Here is a 20,476-nt window from a genome sequence, read left to right as displayed (position 1 = left end):
GTCTACGATGGTGTCCGTGTACTCCAAGACGACATCTTTCTAGAACCTGACTCTTGCCTCCATAGCATCTGGGTAAACTACTCGGGCTCCTTTGTCTAACTTGTCTGAAAGCATGTGCATCATTGTCTTCAATGCGGTCGGACCAACAACATACTTGTGCATGGTGTCTGTAATTATCGACAAGTCTGGGCTGGTGGAAATGCGCATCAAATCGTCAAAGTACGAGTCAAGATCTAGTCAGACCTATGCCTTTTTCTTCACCTGGGTGAGAGTCCCAATAGATGGGATCGCATGTGCGTGCACCAAAACATCCATACTCTTAAATACATGTGCATGGGAAGCTTGTAAACTAGTGATGAGCTGCGCAAGCTCTTCATAGATCTGGATCTAACTCCGGATGCGTTCCTTCAGCTCGACCACTCTGGGCTTCATCATCTTAGTCAAGTGAAGTGGGGCTCCCTTGTATCTCATTGTCCATGTTTGCATGTAATCAACAGTAACATGCATGTTTGAAAAGATACATGATCTTCAAGCACATCGCAAATGTCGTCCATTGAGATGGACGGATCCCTTTTGCACGGTACCAAACTTGGAATACAACGTCCACATAACTATGTTAAGGGATAGTACTTCATCTAGTATTATTTTCTTAAGTTCTGCTCAGGCAGACGTTGTCACCAACTCTCCTCCTTTCTTAGCTGTCTGTAGCTCCTTAGCCATTCGCTCATTCTCAGCTATTAGAAAGCGAACACTTGAGCTAGTGGCTTCGGCATATGCTCTAGTGGCATCAGCCAAGGCTATTGGATGTTTGTGCACGTCAGACACGATCACTTGTTCCTCATACTGCACAGGAGATGTATGATCTTCCGGATTTGACACTTTGTGAGATTGCACAACTCTATGTTGAGACTTGTCGAATGAGATGTTGTGCATCTCTCCTTCCGACTGATCTCTAAGAATCTCAGTGTCTCCTTAGTCGCTTGGGACTTGCTCATCTTCTAGATGCGGTGAAGCTAGTGGGTCAACCTCTTGGTGGTGAGGCATGAGGTTGATGTCCTATTCTAATTCTTGCTGCTCCATGTCTGTATCCATCTGTTCAAGCGCTCCCTCTTTCTCCTTAGCAAAGTCTTGCTCCTGCGATGGTTCACCCTATTTTCCTAATGCCAGTTGTTCCGATGAGTCCACTACATGTATGGGCATTGTTTCATCCATCTACATATATCGTGGACCTTGTTGTACCTGTTGTTCCTGTGCTTCCCTTTCTTGTTTGCGCAACTCATGTTCCTTTCAGAGTCGCTCCTTCAACTCATGCAACTGCTTCTCTGTTTCCTCCATTCTCCATTTCTCCCTATGCCTTTGCGCGATTCTCTTATCGCGTTGTTGCCTCTTCGCCTCTATAGCCATAGCTTCTTTCTCTACAAGTGGATATACTCATAACTTGTAGCTTTGCTCTTCCTCCATGCGATCGACAATCTTCCTCTTGCCCTTGTTGCACACTGGTATGTTCACCTCTATTTTTGTTGCTTCCGGTGCTCTTCGGGATGCTACTTCATGTTGCTTCTTTAACCATTCCACAGTGAATCCGGCTTGTTCATTGGGTCTGGAGAAACTATAGCAATATCTCCATGGATCCTCCTTTGCCTAATGAAATGCCCCATGGATCTAGTTGAACTGTACTCTCGTGCAGTGATCTTTCATAAGACAATGTGGGTCATACGATTTGTAAATTTGGAGGTCGAATGGATACTTGTTCATCTTCTCTTCTTCAACATCCACATGCTTGAAACTCTGAATCGCATATAACCCAATGCAAAGCGGGAGAGAGGGCCAAGGTGCCTTCTTCTTCCGGTGTAGCCTAGCTGTCAATCCTGCTGAGATGTGATATGCTACTTCCTGCATGACGTGCAGTGTCCAAGGAAACATTTGGTAGAACATGCGGAGGATTCTCCACATTGTACATATGTATGAAGGTGCCAGACGGCGAGGCATACCAATAAGCTATGTCTATCAGTGCTTCCATTTCTTTCATCGACATGCAGGGTGGATCTTGTTTAAATATCATCTTGTAAATTGGGTTGACAAAATGATTGGACAACCATGTGATAACTCCTATGAATTTGCATTCGAACAACATCTGACAATAAGTGTTCACAGCAGTCTCCACCGATGACCATGACCACTTCAACCCTGGGAACTCCTGTCGGGCATAGACCGCATCCAAGATGTAGTCAGATGTGTATATTTCTACTTGCATAGCTTTGGGCGGTTCTTGAGCCCTCATTACCTGTTCCTTCATCTGATGAGCCAACATAACAGACAAGTTGCATGGTTTTCCCTCTCTGGCCAGTTGGTCTAGCGCGATTCCCAACTTTGTGGGAAGGTTTCCGTGCTTTCTTGGCCATACAGTTGACATGCGAAAATGACCAAGTACTGATATGCCTTCTGCAGTATCTTTGTCTTGTAGATCTGGTTGGGTGTCATCCTGAATCTATCCAGCTCCTTTACCCAGTTCTTCAGAATGTCTCTGGAGTTGGCCTTGTTGCTGGGTAAGCTGAAGGGAGTCTCCATGATAGTTACAGGCTCCGACATCTAATACATCTCATCATAACCCTGTGCCCTAAAACTTGAAATCTTCATCCTGCTAACACTCCTCAAGGTCATCGTCTCGGCGTCAGTGTGTGAGACAATCCAGTGTATCATGTCTGTGCATGGGAACACGGGGTATCTGCATGCAATCTGGTACAAGCTGAACTTGTGAATGTTCACATATACCTGGTAGTCTTCGAGGTATTCCCCAAATGTGGCTGCAAATGCATCATTTACCTCTTGCCATTTCAGTTTGATTTCCTTGTCTATAATCAACTTGGTATCTTCGTAGATTGATAGACTTGCGGACACTTGCTCAACTATTGCTCTAGTTGCACTTCCGTCAGTTTCCTTTGATCCTGCTCTCTTAGAGGCTATTGATCCTGAACTATTAAGAGGTGATGAACACCTACTAGATCTGAAGACAAAGTGACATGCATGGCAAGAAATCTGTCAGCGAAAACCAAAGAAAATTCAGGAATGACATAACACATACCTGGGGATTGACTGAAAAGGATTGTGCAATTTCTTCTGAGAGGCTAGGATATTGGCTACCAGAACTGTGAAAAAGGTAGTCTGGGATGTCTGGTGTTAACACCCAGGTTGTTCCCTATGACTCCCAAGGGAATACGGCCGGGGTAACCACTAACCAATCTTTGGATCACTGTTCCTAGCCAAACTGTGATCAGAGAGGGCTCTCTCTTTATGATTTGCAACTGTTTGTTATAGGGTTTTAGGCTAGCTATTATGTACTGATTTTTTTTTTTGTTTATGTTTTGGTTGATGAAACTCCTTTTAGATTCTATTGATGTAGTTTTCAGAGAGGTTGAGTACCATTGGGCAATGGAGTCTGTGGCTACAAGTGTTTAAAGCTTTGAGATGAAAGATGGAACTTACAGGGCCATTAGAGTGCTTAATAGAACAGGTTTTTTGGTTAAATTACTGGAAACAGGTAATACATCAGTGAAAGCATTTAAGAATTTTCACTTGTTATCTATATGTTCCCAACAGACAGCTTTAAGAGGAGAAAACAGAGGTCTTAGGGGCAAAATTGAATCCCTGAGAATGACTGTCACAGTAAAAGACACAGTTTTGAAATGCAGCAATTAAGAATTACAATTCTGTCACTGTATCTGAGGAAAACATGTATAATAGCTCAGTTTGAGTCCAGGGTAAACATTGTTAAATCCTGGGACTATCCTTTCACCTTGCTATCAAGTGTAAAAACATTTAAACAACAAAAGAGAACAAAAGACTCAAAAACACATGACAAAGAGATTTGAGAATACTTGCTGTTTTATACAACACCCTGGAATCCTGTAACATTCATCTCTCACCACCATACATCAAATAACACCCAGCCTTGGAAATTCCATTCTTCCTTTGTATTAATTCTCTCCAAATATTACAATGAGCTAGAGCCTTTTCAAAGAAAATAACAACAACCCTTTTCACTGCTGTGAAGGGTGAATATATACTTGCGGTCATTTACAAAATATCTGAGTCCTGAGTTATCTCAGATTTTACTTTCTTACCAACTACTTAAGATATTATGGCCAAAATCTAATGCAGTATTGACTACAGAGTACAGGCATTTTAATGCTCTGTCAGAAGATATTTTAGCCTTTGGAGACAGCTAAGTCGGTCGAAATATTCTGAGTAAATGCTGGAACATCTGTCTTTAATGCTTTGTACGCTGTGCTTTTGGACTTGTCACCTGTGACTGTGACTGTTGCTTGTGGTGAGTCAATGGTCCAGCTGAGTTGGCTTAGCCTCTGCTTCTTCCCTGTGTCTATCTTTCCTCAAAACTGTGCCTGCGCATGTATGCTTATTTGCCTGTAGAAATAGCGTTACTGATTTTGGCCTGACAGAACTGTTTGTGTCAAATTTCTCCAGGCATCCTGTGTGGGCAGTTGGTGTGCTAGGATTGCACCCAGAGTTTCATCTGCTTCTGTAAATTTGAAGAAGTTAGGTGGTGTGTCAAACAGATGGTCCACTTCATTCATTAGGAAAAACAGGTTTTCCACCCTGTCATACATACTCTGCCCTGTGGCTGGCCCTGGCTCTGCTGAAGTGCTGGGTGGTTGTGCAATTTCTGCCACTGCATGGGCATCAATCCTCTTGTTATAATTGTCCAGGGTGAGCAGTCTTCCTACACTGCTTAAGATGCTGGGGAGGCCTCTGTTCTGCAGAGTCACGAATTTTTCCAGGAATCTATTGATCTCAGTTTGCATATCCTGGGTCCTCCTCTCCAATGTTCCAACTAAGTTCCTTAATGTAACGACTCTCTTTGCTACAGCAATTGCTTCTGTCCTGTTAGTGATTCCCATGACAGCTAATTGAGAGCTAGTCTTATAGTTCAGAGTGTTGATTATCCTTGTAGCAGCTTCTGGCATGTGTCCAAGGCTCGCCCTGGCTCTCTGTATTTCTTTATTTGCTTTAGTGATGAGCACCATTTGCTCATCCATGGTCTCAATATATTGCCACTGTTTGGCAATGGACCTTCCAATGTTGCTCCATAGCACTGCTTTCATTTCAGCTGTCACCTTTTCTAGTGCAAGCTCCTTCTCTAGTTCAGCAATTCTCCTCTTAAGAGCTTTTACCTCTCTGTCCTTGGCTGCCTCATTCTGTTTGCTCTTGTCAAACCTTTCATTTACCTTAGTCAAGGTTTTCTTAAGCTCATCCAGCTCTTTGATTTGAGATTCCATGGCTTGGATCTCAGCTTGCAGCTTTTGCATGTCTAAGCTAGCAGCCTGTTCTGATGTTGTAGTTGTTGCTGCTGTGGATGGTGCTGTAGCTTCTGTTTGCTGAGGGGGAGGAGTAGTCTTTGGAGGGATTTCCTCAAGATTTATTATGACAGGAGGAGGCTGGGAGGGTTGGCCCTCTTCTCTTTGCTTCAGTGTTTCCTGTAGTGCTGCCTTTGCAGCTTCAGTTTGTCCCAGCTGGTCTTGAGTCCTAACCAGCTCTTTGTATAGGGATACCAGCAGATCTGTAGCATCTTTCTCTTGCCTTTGCTGGGCAACTTCATCTGTCTGTGGGTGGATGGTGGCCGGGAGTTTGATTTTCTTTCTTAGGGCTGCCATGTCTGCATCCCTTATCTTCAGGAGCTCTTGAATGCCTTTGACATCTTTAGGGTCATGCCCTATCTCTATGATTACCTCTTCCAAGGACTTGATCCTATTGTCCTTGGCTTGTGATGAAGCTCTTTCTAACTCCAGCTGAGAAGCTGTGTTGTCCAGGCTGCTCTTTAATTTATAATTCTCCAATGTCTCATCTGCCAGGGAGGCATACACCATTTCACCAGTCTGCTTATGTAGTTCAATCTTGTCCATGGGGTGTATGTCTTTGGCAAGAACCTCCATGTTGGTTCTCAGATAGTCTGAGGTGGACTGAGGCTGCAAAGTTGTAGGCATGAAGTGGCTCATTATCATTTTGCCTTCGCTCACATCGAAAGCAGACATGAGTCTTTGCTGGTTGCTAGGAGCTAGGTTCAACAAGTGATCGTACAGCTGCACTTTTATTGGATCACTCCTCCTTTTTATGTCAATGAATTGCTGTTTTATACTTGACTGCCCCTTTCTTGTTTGACCGGAGGAGCTGACCTCTCCTCCCATTGTCATGTCATGTCCTCGTTGGGATGAGCTGGCCGAAAGTTCTCCACTAGGTGGGCCCATGCCCATGGCTTGCCTTACTGCAATGTCCTCCTCTTGGGAGTCATTCAGTCTCTGTCTCTTCTCACCCCTGATGAAAGATGAGGTGTGGGGGGTCTCTCTCTCCCTTTTCCTTGTCACATCCTCCTTTTGTGGTGTTTGGAGGACTGATGTGTCAATATTGGTATCTGTCCTGGGAGGCACATTTGTTTGAGGCTGCTGCTCAGTATTGCCAGGTTGATCTGTCCCCTTTTCCTGCTGCAAGGGCTGTTCACTGGACTGTGCCTTTTCTTGTTGCTGTCCCAGTTCTTGCTGTTCCATTTCCTCTTGCTGCTGTAGCAAGGTGTCCACTTGTTCCTCTGTCAATACAGGTGGCTGTTCCACCTGTTTACCTTTGTCTTTGCTTGCTGCCTGGGATGTCTTCTCAGTGGTTTGCTGCTGTGCTGCTGAAGATCCAGCAGCTGTTCCACTTTGCTTTCTGTAGGAGTGGGGCACCTGTGCACAAGTTTCCAAGTCAGTTTCCTTTTGTACATTCCTGGCTTCTTTCTCAAGCAGTTCTACCTCAGTGAGTTGTTCTATTAGTGTACCCTCTTCCCAATCTAGTGCATTGGCATACTTTTCTATTTCCGGTTGTCTTTTATGTGCATAGTTGCCCAGTCTGTATCTAATTCTCCTGAGGGAAATACTATGATTGGGGTCATAAGGAATCCACTCAAAACTGGTCTGCAATCTGAGGCCTTCCAGCATGCTGTGTGCCTCTTTCCATCCTTCCTCTTTCTTGTTATACAGGAAGGAACCTAGCTGACTTCTTACCTTCAATTGTGACTTCTTGTTTCTACTCTGAAAGTGAAGGTAATCTGAGTTCCCAAACTGCCTGAAATACTCCAGGGCAAAAAGCCTCATGGGGACATACCTTGGCAATCTAAATGGGTTCAATTCACAGCCATATATCCTAATGACTGTGTGGTTCTGGTAGAAGTACCAGTTGCCAATGTTGTAGGATTTGTTCAGATGTAGAATCCTCCTCATTTCATCGGTTAATCTAGGAGGAGGAGTACCTTGCAGAACTGTTAGGGCCGGATGAACAAATAGATCAATGAACTCATAGTATGTATAGGGTGATACTGAGGTAAAATGAAACACAGAGGTCCAGAAAACAACTGATCTTGGGTTTCCTTGGGCATTGAGTGGCCTCAAAGGAACTGAGAAGGTAGCTGGTTGATAGAAAAGAAATAAATGATAGATATATGAGGAGTACCTAAACAGCCTCTCCCTTTTCAAATTCATGAACTGATCATGGATTTTCTCTGCTATGTAAGTTGCATAATCATATTGCACAGCTGGAGGCTTACCAGGGGCAAACATGGACAGCATTGCCATTATACTTTCATCTACATCTTCCAGCCCCCTGAACCCTAGGACATAGCTAATTAGGTCCACCAGCATTCTGCCCAACTCATTCAGACAATGGTACCCAATAGGAGGGGTTCTGACTGTTTCAGAGCCTGATATGACGAACAGTTGGTTGATTTTGATAATCTGGTCACTGGACAGCTTGATCCCTGTGTTAATCAGATTCTGCATGGACAGAGGGGTCAATTTCTTGGCTGTATTGAAGTGCAGCATCTGGTTTATGCTCTCTGGGGTGATCTGGAACAGGACTAGGCCTGTGGGGCTTATGACTGCCCTTTGGCTGGGGTCATAGCATTCCTGGCAGCTGTAAATGAGCTCTGGCATTGGATTGACTTGGGGAAGGTTGTATATGGGCAAATTTGACTCCCAAATCCCCAAGATATCTGCTCCACTATGGTGCTGGGCTCTTAGTTCATTCAGCATTAACACATTATACTTGGTTCCCATAGGAAACCAATCCAGCATTTGGTAGTCCATGTCTCCCAGGGCTTTCCATGCTAGTTCTTGGTGAGGTGCATTGATGGGCTTAATGTTTAGTGCAATAGGGGTCTCCATAGCTGTTCAAGTTACTAGAATTGCAAATAGACAGGTGGAATGGTGAAAACACAGTCTGGAGGCAATCTTCTATGGATATAGTTTGAGGTTTTGAATGTTGAAGGGGAATTCTCTCAGTAGCAATTGAAATACTACTGGATTCTAGCGATAGAACCTCTCTGTGGTGTGACTGAACTCTCTAACAGGGTGGAATATGTCTATTAGCAATTTCTGCCGGGAAAACGCAGAATTACAGAGGTTTAATGAGAATTGCAGGTTTTTAGAGCTCTGCCAGCGTTTCTTGGCCCTCACAGTGACAATGCTGGATGAATGAAAGGGAATGAACGGTGTAAATCTAGTCTTTATGGTCCCATTATCCCTGTGAGCAATTTTGAGCTTAATGAAGGTCGTATGGAGGGCGAAATGGTCTAAATACCTGTAATTCGACGAGCAGAGGTTGAAACACAGGTGCACAGGTGCTTTTTGAGGAGGTCGCCCGGGCAAATCAACTGGTTGGCGAAAATTCGAGCTCAAACGGTCAAGCAGAGCGCTCAGTAAAAACACAGTGTAAATGGTAAAAATACGGGAAAATTTGGTAAATATGGCTCATTTTACCATTTGGCGCTTTTTTCTGCTGACGTCAGCATGACGTCATTGGTGGGTCATGGTGAGGTGACGTCAGCTGACGTCATCAGGCGACGTGGCGGTGGGCGACTGGTCAAAGGTTTAGGCGAGGTGGCAGCCCAGTCAGCAGTGAGGTGGGCCAATAATATAAGCGGGTACGGGCAAGCAACGATGTGGCGGTGAATTAACGGCGGGTAGGTGGCGGTTTAACGTGCAGCGGTCACGGTTAAGGCCTTAACCGTTGCAGTCTCCCGGGGCGGTTAAGGTACGGCACGGAGGATGTCAGAGCGGGCTCCGAGATAGTTTAACGCCCGACGCGTGGAGGAGGCGTGACAAGGCGCAACGTCACTTCCCCGGAAGTTAACGTGCGGTCACGAGAGGCGCTCCGATATTGCTGTAGGCCGTCGGATCTGGTGGGCTTGATCCGACGGCTGGCGGAGGGGTAACATGCGCCTTTGATATTATGGGCGGAAAAATCAAAATTTGTGGGTTTTATGTGGGTTTTTTCAAATGTTTTGATTAAACCACAATGCGGTAGGATTGGGAAACGTGCCAGAGGCGGGCATTTGACCTTTGCAAAGGTTTTATAGGCAAAATGGGTTCGGAAAGTGGGTTTTAGCAATGCAGAGGTGATTTGAAGGCAAATTGTCTTGCAGCAAAAGGGAAATGGGTGGAAAAGGTTCACCAAAGTGGCCAGATGCCATTTGGCCCCTTTTTTGAAAAATACACGGCTATTATGCCTAGGGGAGGGAATATACATAAGATTTGGGGTTTTATACACCTTAGTGTTAATACTATTAGGGGTAGGGGTAAGATAAGGGATGTTATATAGTAGAATTAGGAGTTAATATGAATGAAGGAGGGGGATTTAGAAAGGGAGTGTTAGTGATGGAGTAGAGAGGGAAAGAGAGGAAGTTAGTGATGCTCTTTGCTGTAATTTCATGAACTTCACCACTTTGCTTGCTGACAGATCGATTGCCTTGGCAAGAGACCTATGGATACTTGTGTAATGGTGATCATATTCTTTCTGCAACCACAACTGCCTACCCAACTATTTTGCCTAGCATTTTTTGTTTCTTCTTGAAGGGGCACTTGAACTTGCAACCCTCAATTGCCTTTTCTTTTCTTTGGCTTTTTCCTCTTTTTCTCTATCTACTTCTACCCTTATGTCCTCCAAGGTCCCAGATTAAACTTTTGGGAACCTTTGCTTCTCTACCTAAGCTACTTGTCTGCCAAGATTAAGCTGTTTGGACAGACCTCTTTCTCTATTCTACAACTCAAAATTGAAACATGGCATGATCCAGATTAAACTGTTGAATCATCCACAAAAATTGAAATAAGGTCCTCAATACTTGAAACACTTACCCAGCTCTTGCTTTCTAGGAAATATGGGATCTTTGGGATACCAAAGCAGAGCATATTTGGCTTTTCTCTTGCCAATCATGAAATATGAAACCTATTACTATAGGTATCCAACAGTGGCTCCACATGGGGATGGTTTTTCTTTTGAAAGACCAAGAACAGCAGGTCAGATTGCCTTGTTGCATGACTGCCCATCTTTGTCTTTAAAATCTGCTGCATATAATCTGTCAAAAATAGTGTGCTTCTTTCTTGGAGAACCTCTGATTCTATCTGCCTGTTGCTGCTAGGTGCAGCATTTGGGAAAACCTCTTTATACAATTTAAATCACAAGAGAATATGTACAATTGCATATATACAATGAACCTCTGAATTTCTATCATAGTGAACAGTCAAAATAGTGCTTCAGCATCCTGCCATTGACAGGACCTTCATCCAGCTCAGTTATAGTCAAGCTTTTTAGGAAGTAGGTGTTATTACCTTGTACTGCTTGGACAGCAAATGGTCCTTTCCATAAAGAATCAAACTTCCCATGTTTTCCTTTCTCTTCTCTTCTTGCATCCCACTTTAAAACTTTGTCCCCCACATTGAAATCTTCAGCTTTAGTTCTTCTGTCAAAGGCCTTTTTCAGTTTCTCTTGTAGTATCTGCACTCTGCTGAAAACTTGTTCTCTGGTCTGCTGTAGACAAATTATCTGGTTAATCCTTCTTTGCATGTCATTAGGCTCTGCTTGGCTTTCTTGTAGAAGTTTCATAACTGGCACTCCTAGTGATGAAGGAAATCTGGCCTCTAATCCATAGACTAACTCATATGGGCTGGTCCCAATTGATCTTTTGGTGGTTAATCTGTCTGCCCATAAAGCATTTACTAGTTTCTTATGCCAGTTCTTTTTGTTCTCTTCCAGCACTTTCTTTATGATGTTTATCAGGCTTTTGTTTGATGATTCAGCGAGACCATTTCCTTGAGGATAGTAAGCTGTAGAATGGCCCAAAGTAATGTGAAATTTATGGCAAAAGTTTACCATCTTCTTGGATCTGAAGGCAGCAGCATTGTCTGTTATTATCTTGTCTGGGCAGCCAAATCTAGCCAGTATATTGTTCTCCAAAAATTGAATGATTACTGAATCATTTGCTTGTCTGCATGGGGCAGCTTCAATCCACTTGGTGAAGTAGTCTGTTGCTGTTAGAATCCATCTGTGTTGTCCTGAAGATGAGGGGTGAATTTCTCCAATGAAATCCAAGCCCCATTGTTGAAAAGGTCTCTCTGTTGCAATGGGCCTCAAAGGGAGTGGCAGCAATTGTCTTTTGCCTTCAAACAGTTGGCACTTGTGGCATGATGTTGTGAATTTCTTCATATCTGAGAACATAGTGGGCCAGTAATAACCAGCCCTTAATATCTTGTCCACAGTGGACTTCCAGTACAAATGTCCACCACAGTCTCCAGCATGGAATTCTTGCATAATATTGTCAGTTTCATTCTCAAGAAGACAGTGCAGCAAAATACCTTCGTGGTTTTTCCAGAGTAGATTCTCATCTATCACACAAAATTTAGATGTTTTCATTTTTAGGAACCTAGACTTAGTTCTGGACAGTCCTGGGGGAGCACACAGGTTTTGTAACACATAACAGATATCAGAGTACCAGGGAGATTGTTCAAAGGCTACATTGATCTTTGGAGTCGCCAGCTCTGTTTCACTGTCCATTTGGTTGATATCTAAAGCTCGGAAATTTGCTTCTGTCATTAACTTGGCCAAACCTTGCCCTTTTATCAGCTTTGTAGGCTTTATTTCAATGTCAAATTCAAGTATGTTTGCAATCCATTTTCCTCTCCTTCCCTCTAAGTTTTCTTGTGTGAGAATGTCTTTGACAATAGGACTTGGTACATAAGCTACAACATGGGAGTAAAGGATGTAAATCCTAAAGTCTTTGATGGCTTTGATCAAGGCATAGGCTTGTTTCTCCATTATTTGGTACTTTAGGGGGGCATCCCTAAGAGCTCTGCTGAAAAAAGCAATGGGCTTTTCATTCCCTTGGTCATCTTTCTGCAATAAAACAGCAGCAATAGTGTGTTGGGAGGCAAAGGAGAAAATGACGAAGTCTCTGTCAAACTGAGGGTTAGTTAACACTGGGGTTTGAGTCAAGGCCAATTTTATACTTTCAAAAGCTTGTTTTGCTTCAACAGTCCATTTGACCTTTGAATCTTTCTTTAGCATATTGTTTAATAATCTGATTAACTCTGCTAAATTTGGGATAAACCTTCTCAAAAAGTTGATTTTTCCCAAGAATCCTTGCAGCTCTTTGACATTCCTTGGGTGAGGCATTTGTAGGATAGCTTGTATCCTATCTGGATCAATTCTTATGCCATCTTTCGAAATGATGTGTCCTAGAAGTTTCCCTTCTTCTAAACCAAATAAAGACTTCTTGGGGTTTAAGGAAATACCATATTTCCTGCATGTTATGAAGATTTGTCTCAGATGTTTCAAGTGTTCTTGGTCAGATTTTGAAAAGGGTGTAAGATCATCTAAGTAAATGACCAAGAAATCATGAATTTCCTTTGCAAAAGCAATGTCCATTGCTCTCTGAAATGTTGCCCCTGCATTTTTCAATCCAAAGGGCATCTTCACATACTTGAAAGTACCCCATGGGGTAGTAAATGCAGTCTTGTCTTGATCATCAGGGTGTACCAGGATTTGATTGAAACCTGAGAAGCCATCCAACAATGATATTCTTGAGGCTCCTACTACTCTTTGAAGGATGTGGTCCATTTTGGGTAAGGGATAATTGTCTTTGAGTGACACTAGGTTCAAATTTCTTAAGTCTACACAAAGTCTAATCTCACCAGTTTTCTTTCTTGTAGGGACCAAATTTGAAATCCACTCAGAAAACCTGATTGGTGCTATGATCCCAGCTTTGAACATTTTTTGTAATTCCTTTTCAATGGAAGGAAGAAGCACAGGATTAATTCTTCTCAATTTCTGTTTGAATGGTTTTTGATCAGGCTTGAGGGGAATGGTGTGCTGGATAACAGAGGTATCATAAGACTTCAAGTCTTCATAACCCCAGGCAAAGACATCTTGGAATTCTTTAAAGAGATCAACATATTTGGGTTTTTGATCAGGGGGCAAAGCAGCAGACAGCTTTATTATTTTAGGCTTGTCAGTGGTACCAATGTTACATTCTTCAATTGTTGCATCTAATGGCTGCATCTTTGGTTTCCTGGGGACATCATTTGAGTCAAAAATGTCCTCTAGTGGGGTAAGGCCTGCTGGAAGAAGATTGTCTTTGAGTTGTATGATTTCATCTTCAGCGTTGCTCAGCTCTTCACAGTCAATTTGGTGAATTTGCTGAATGTTTTCTTTGTCGAAAATGGTTGGACTAAGTAGTTGTTTTGCTGTCCTAGGTGACATTGGGTGGGCAGACTGTTGAAACTGTAATTGTGATTGACTTGCCCCATCAACTGTTTGAGATTGACTTGCTGTCTCAAGGTCAATATTTAATCCTGTAAACTCTTGTTGCAAAGTTAAAAAGTTGTTTATTTGCCTATCATTCTCAAATACTTGCCATTCTTTGACATTGTTTGGAATAGAAGGCCTATATTTGACTTCTGCTGTGAAACAATTGTTGGGTTGTAGTGGGAATTTGAAGGTGCTGGCAAATGTTGCCAAGCTGTGAGCATGGAGATTGTGGCCCCTAGGAATCTTTGTGAGAACAAACTCGGAGAAAGTTTCTAGTATTTCAATTACAGCAGACCTATAGGACCTTAATCTTTTGTCATTGGTGACAAAATCCCCTTTTACTTGTTGAATTACTAGATCAGAGTCCCCCATGATTGAGAGGCTATGTGCTTGTAATGATTTTGCAATCTTGAGGCCTAGTAGCAGAGCTTCATATTCTGCCATATTGTTAGTGCATTTAAAGTTCAATCTATAAGCCCGGCCTTGTGCACAGGCTTTCTCTTTGTTATGTATCCATACTCCAGCTCCTGCCCCTAACTTGTTAACTGAGCCATCAAACTCTAGGACCCACAGACTATCTTGCTGGTCAGGAGATTTTAAATTCTTTTCATGGGATGGCCATGTGAGCATGAGTTGAGGTTTCTTTTCCCATTTGTCTCCTAGGATAATTTCATCATTTGTTTGACAATTTTTGACAACTAAAGGAGGGTGAATGGGTATTGTTGGGCTGATTAAATTTTGGCAGGTGCCACTTGTTTGATCGATGTTTTGTTCTTGTATGGGTGTTTCGGTCTTAATGTCATTGCTTAAGGAATTTGTGCTGTCATTGAAAAGGATGAAGGAGTCTATGTCCGAGTGGACAGCATATATTGGAAAATTTTGAGGCTTTTCTTCACTGCTGACCATATATTTCATGAGTGTTTCCCTATAAAGTCTCTTGGGTTGTCCAAAGACAGAGATGGTTGCATATGACATGTCTAATTGCAGGGAGCCTTGGAGCTTGGCTCCCCATGATCTTGATAGGAGCATTCCATATTTGGGTGGGATATCAGCAACAACAACATCCATTAGAATGGTTTTGTTGGGGAATTGAACCAGGGACACACATAAATCCTTAATTAGGCCCAAGCATTTGACTTGACTAGAATCAAAAGAAAACAGGTCTTTGTATGGTCTTGTTATATCCAAGTTTAATCTTTCCATGACTGCTTTTGGCATAAGGTTGTGAGATGCACCTGAGTCAAACATTGCATTATGCAGTATTTTATCATGAACATGCAAGCTGACATAAAAAGGCAAAACTCCTGTGACTACTGTTTTTCCATCTACCTCTGGGCCAAACAGTAATTCTGGAGTGTCATCTAGCACATTTACATCATCTTTGTTGTTGGTGAGCTGAAGGGATTTTTTGATCTGTTGCTTATATATGTCATGCTTGGCTAGCTCTGAAAGGGGAATTGCTATCTTTAACTTTCCAATTTCTGTTCCTAGGTCAAAAGGTTTATCCACCTGAATTTTAGAGTCACGGATAGCAGTCCTTTCTCTGTTCATTGAATCTTCTTGTTGGATTTCATCTTGATTTTGGAGCCTGCCCCTCATGTTGATGTCTTGAGGGGTAATGTTCGGACTTGGGTGGGATGATGAGGTTGCCAAGGGTTGTTGTGGTGTGGACGGTATTTCAGTGACCTCCTCAACCACTACTTCTTTTGTAGGTAAGTTTGTTTTGTCATTAGGTTCAGTGACTAAGGTTTCTTTAGATTGCTGTTTCTCCTTTATCTTCTCAGGCTGATTTGCATTTACAGTCCGACTTCTTAGTTTGTATTGTTTATGGACTTCATAGACAGCAGTATCATACCCTTGTTTAAAGTCAAAAGACTCTCCTGATTGTGTTTGGAATGTTTTGTTTTCATCCTCCTCATGGTCTTCTTGTGTTAAGAAAACATGGCTTTTACCATCCAGACCTATTAAGTTGATGTCAGGATCTTCATTGAGCTGATTAGCTGAAGAAGTTTCTGCATAATTTTCTTGAAAAGGGGGTCTGATATCTTGGTCAGCGCCTGTCTTCCCTATATTGGGGTTCTGTGTTCTCCTAAAATTTGGGTTTCTAGGAGGATTGTTTTGTGGTGCCTCCCATGATGACTTTCTTTCAACTGATTCCACTCTTTCACCTAGTCTCTTCATGCTGTTTAGTATTGCATCCAACTTTTGATCAAAACCTGAGGGCTCTTCTTTGAAACCAACCTTCTTTTCCAGCTTTGCCCTGTTTCTTTTGGCAATTAGGTTGGCCTCTACAGTGACTGCAACTCTTTGGGCTTCTGCAAGGGTTGGAGGGTCTCTTTCTCTCAACTGATAGGCCATATCAGAATCAAAACCATCAGGGAAGTTATAAAGGGCCAAATCAGGAGGGGGCCTTAAGTTCTGGGGAATAGCATTGTATATGTTGTTAAACCTAGCACAATACTCCAACACCGTTTCTTGGGGACCTCTTTTAATAGTGTTATATTCACCAAGTATATGGTGCGGATCTCTCTTTTTCTCCCATCTGTTGGTGAATTCCTGGTATAGAACTTCAGGGGTTGCAATGGAATTTGCATTTAAGGATCTAAACCAAGTTCTAACATCCCCAGTTAAGCTTTGAACAAAAATTCTCATCCTAACACTGTCATCATCTATTTCATAGGTCTCAAAGTGGTCTTGCATCTTTTTAGCATGCTGGATGGCTGTCAAAGGGCCATGGGAGTCAAAAAATGAGAGTCTAGTTTGGTAGTCTTGGGGTAGAGCTGGAGCATTGGCTGGTATCTGCAGCGGTGCATATCTGTTAGCCATGTTTATGGGATTTATAGGGTTAATAGGAACAAATGGGACAACAGGGATTACAGGTGTAACCGGGTTAAGAGGATGGGTAATAAGTGGGGAACTGGTTGAGGGAGTGTGTGCAGATGGTGAAGATGGGAGAGAAGGGCTGTGAGGTGTTGATGATGAGCTAGGGGAATTAGGTGTGGAACGGAAAAGGACTTTACAAGGAGTTGGAATGAGGATAGGTTGGTCTAAACTTATATCTGAATCAGCAAGCTTCTCCTGCTTTTGCTGTCCCCTTATGTTCTTTGGTATGATATTTGGGTTATCGACGATGATGGGTTGATTAGGGTCAGGGTTTGCCCTAGTGTGCCTTGGGTTTCTTTTGGGAGCCAGCTTCTAAGTATTCTTTAGAACTTTATACAGAAAGTTTTGTATGTACAAGGACTAGGTAAGAATTCTGGAATGACTATATATTTCTCAAAGCTAGTATGAAGTTTCCCTAGTAGCTCTTCCCTAAAGCTGTCCCTGTGTTTACAGAAACAGTCCTGAGGCCTCTTGGCTAGTTTCAGGCTTGATGGTAGCTTTTGGAAATAGATAGTAATTGAAGAAACCTTAGTTTCCCCAGTGGAGTCGCCATTTATGTTAACACCCAGGTTGTTCCCTATGACTCCCAAGGGAATACGGCCGGGGTAACCACTAACCAATCTTTGGATCACTGTTCCTAGCCAAACTGTGATCAGAGAGGGCTCTCTCTTTATGATTTGCAACTGTTTGTTATAGGGTTTTAGGCTAGCTATTATGTACTGATTTTTTTTTTGTTTATGTTTTGGTTGATGAAACTCCTTTTAGATTCTATTGATGTAGTTTTCAGAGAGGTTGAGTACCATTGGGCAATGGAGTCTGTGGCTACAAGTGTTTAAAGCTTTGAGATGAAAGATGGAACTTACAGGGCCATTAGAGTGCTTAATAGAACAGGTTTTTTGATTAAATTACTGGAAACAGGTAATACATCAGTGAAAGCATTTAAGAATTTTCACTTGTTATCTATATGTTCCCAACAGACAGCTTTAAGAGGAGAAAACAGAGGTCTTAGGGGCAAAATTGAATCCCTGAGAATGACTGTCACAGTAAAAGACACAGTTTTGAAATGCAGCAATTAAGAATTACAATTCTGTCACTGTATCTGAGGAAAACATGTATAATAGCTCAGTTTGAGTCCAGGGTAAACATTGTTAAATCCTGGGACTATCCTTTCACCTTGCTATCAAGTGTAAAAACATTTAAACAACAAAAGAGAACAAAAGACTCAAAAACACATGACAAAGAGATTTGAGAATACTTGCTGTTTTATGCAACACCCTGGAATCCTGTAACATTCATCTCTCACCACCATACATCAAATAACACCCAGCCTTGGAAATTCCATTCTTCCTTTGTATTAATTCTCTCCAAATATTACAATGAGCTAGAGCCTTTTCAAAGAAAATAACAACAACCCTTTTCACTGCTGTGAAGGGTGAATATATACTTGCGGTCATTTACAAAATATCTGAGTCCTGAGTTATCTCAGATTTTACTTTCTTACCAACTACTTAAGATATTATGGCCAAAATCTAATGCAGTATTGACTACAGAGTACAGGCATTTTAATGCTCTGTCAGAAGATATTTTAGCCTTTGGAGACAGCTAAGTCGGTCGAAATATTCTGAGTAAATGCTGGAACATCTGTCTTTAATGCTTTGTACGCTGTGCTTTTGGACTTGTCACCTGTGACTGTGACTGTTGCTTGTGGTGAGTCAATGGTCCAGCTGAGTTGGCTTAGCCTCTGCTTCTTCCCTGTGTCTATCTTTCCTCAAAACTGTGCCTGCGCATGTATGCTTATTTGCCTGTAGAAATAGCGTTACTGATTCTGGCCTGACAGAACTGTTTGTGTCAAATTTCTCCAGGCATCCTGTGTGGGCAGTTGGTGTGCTAGGATTGCACCCAGAGTTTCATCTGCTTCTGTAAATTTGAAGAAGTTAGGTGGTGTGTCAAACAGATGGTCCACTTCATTCATTAGGAAAAACAGGTTTTCCACCCTGTCATACATACTCTGCCCTGTGGCTGGCCCTGGCTCTGCTGAAGTGCTGGGTGGTTGTGCAATTTCTGCCACTGCATGGGCATCAATCCTCTTGTTATAATTGTCCAGGGTGAGCAGTCTTCCTACACTGCTTAAGATGCTGGGGAGGCCTCTGTTCTGCAGAGTCACGAATTTTTCCAGGAATCTATTGATCTCAGTTTGCATATCCTGGGTCCTCCTCTCCAATGTTCCAACTAAGTTCCTTAATGTAACGACTCTCTTTGCTACAGCAATTGCTTCTGTCCTGTTAGTGATTCCCATGACAGCTAATTGAGAGCTAGTCTTATAGTTCAGAGTGTTGATTATCCTTGTAGCAGCTTCTGGCATGTGTCCAAGGCTCGCCCTGGCTCTCTGTATTTCTTTATTTGCTTTAGTGATGAGCACCATTTGCTCATCCATGGTCTCAATATATTGCCACTGTTTGGCAATGGACCTTCCAATGTTGCTCCATAGCACTGCTTTCATTTCAGCTGTCACCTTTTCTAGTGCAAGCTCCTTCTCTAGTTCAGCAATTCTCCTCTTAAGAGCTTTTACCTCTCTGTCCTTGGCTGCCTCATTCTGTTTGCTCTTGTCAAACCTTTCATTTACCTTAGTCAAGGTTTTCTTAAGCTCATCCAGCTCTTTGATTTGAGATTCCATGGCTTGGATCTCAGCTTGCAGCTTTTGCATGTCTAAGATAGCAGCCTGTTCTGATGTTGTAGTTGTTGCTGCTGTGGATGGTGCTGTAGCTTCTGTTTGCTGAGGGGGAGGAGTAGTCTTTGGAGGGATTTCCTCAAGATTTATTATGACAGGAGGAGGCTGGGAGGGTTGGCCCTCTTCTCTTTGCTTCAGTGTTTCCTGTAGTGCTGCCTTTGCAGCTTCAGTTTGTCCCAGCTGGTCTTGAGTCCTAACCAGCTCTTTGTATAGGGATACCAGCAGATCTGTAGCATCTTTCTCTTGCCTTTGCTGGGCAACTTCATCTGTCTGTGGGTGGATGGTGGCCGGGAGTTTGATTTTCTTTCTTAGGGCTGCCATGTCTGCATCCCTTATCTTCAGGAGCTCTTGAATGCCTTTGACATCTTTAGGGTCATGCCCTATCTCTATGATTACCTCTTCCAAGGACTTGATCCTATTGTCCTTGGCTTGTGATGAAGCTCTTTCTAACTCCAGCTGAGAAGCTGTGTTGTTCAGGCTGCTCTTTAATTTATAATTCTCCAATGTCTCATCTGCCAGGGAGGCATACACCATTTCACCAGTCTGCTTATGTAGTTCAATCTTGTCCATGGGGTGTATGTCTTTGGCAAGAACCTCCATGTTGGTTCTCAGATAGTCTGAGGTGGACTGAGGCTGCAAAGTTGTAGGCATGAAGTGGCTCATTATCATTTTGCCTTCGCTCACATCGAAAGCAGACATGAGTCTTTGCTGGTTGCTAGGAGCTAGGTTCAACAAGTGATCGTACAGCTGCACTTTTATTGGATCACTCCTCCTTTTTATGTCAATGAATTGCTGTTTTATACTTGACTGCCCCTTTCTTGTTTGACCGGAGGAGCTGACCTCTCCTCCCATTGTCATGTCATGTCCTCGCTGGGATGAGCTGGCCGAAAGTTCTCCACTAGGTGGGCCCATGCCCATGGCTTGCCTTACTGCAATGTCCTCCTCTTGGGAGTCATTCAGTCTCTGTCTCTTCTCACCCCTGATGAAAGATGAGGTGTGGGGGGTCTCTCTCTCCCTTTTCCTTGTCACATCCTCCTTTTGTGGTGTTTGGAGGACTGATGTGTCAATATTGGTATCTGTCCTGGGAGGCACATTTGTTTGAGGCTGCTGCTCAGTATTGCCAGGTTGATCTGTCCCCTTTTCCTGCTGCAAGGGCTGTTCACTGGACTGTGCCTTTTCTTGTTGCTGTCCCAGTTCTTGCTGTTCCATTTCCTCTTGCTGCTCTAGCAAGGTGTCCACTTGTTC

This window comes from Pinus tabuliformis, chromosome 9 (assembly GCF_031772625.1).
Source record: "Pinus tabuliformis cultivar Carrire ecotype Pingquan chromosome 9, CPIR1, whole genome shotgun sequence".
NCBI lineage: Eukaryota > Viridiplantae > Streptophyta > Pinopsida > Pinales > Pinaceae > Pinus > Pinus tabuliformis.
Note: the sequence above shows the minus strand (reverse complement) of the source record.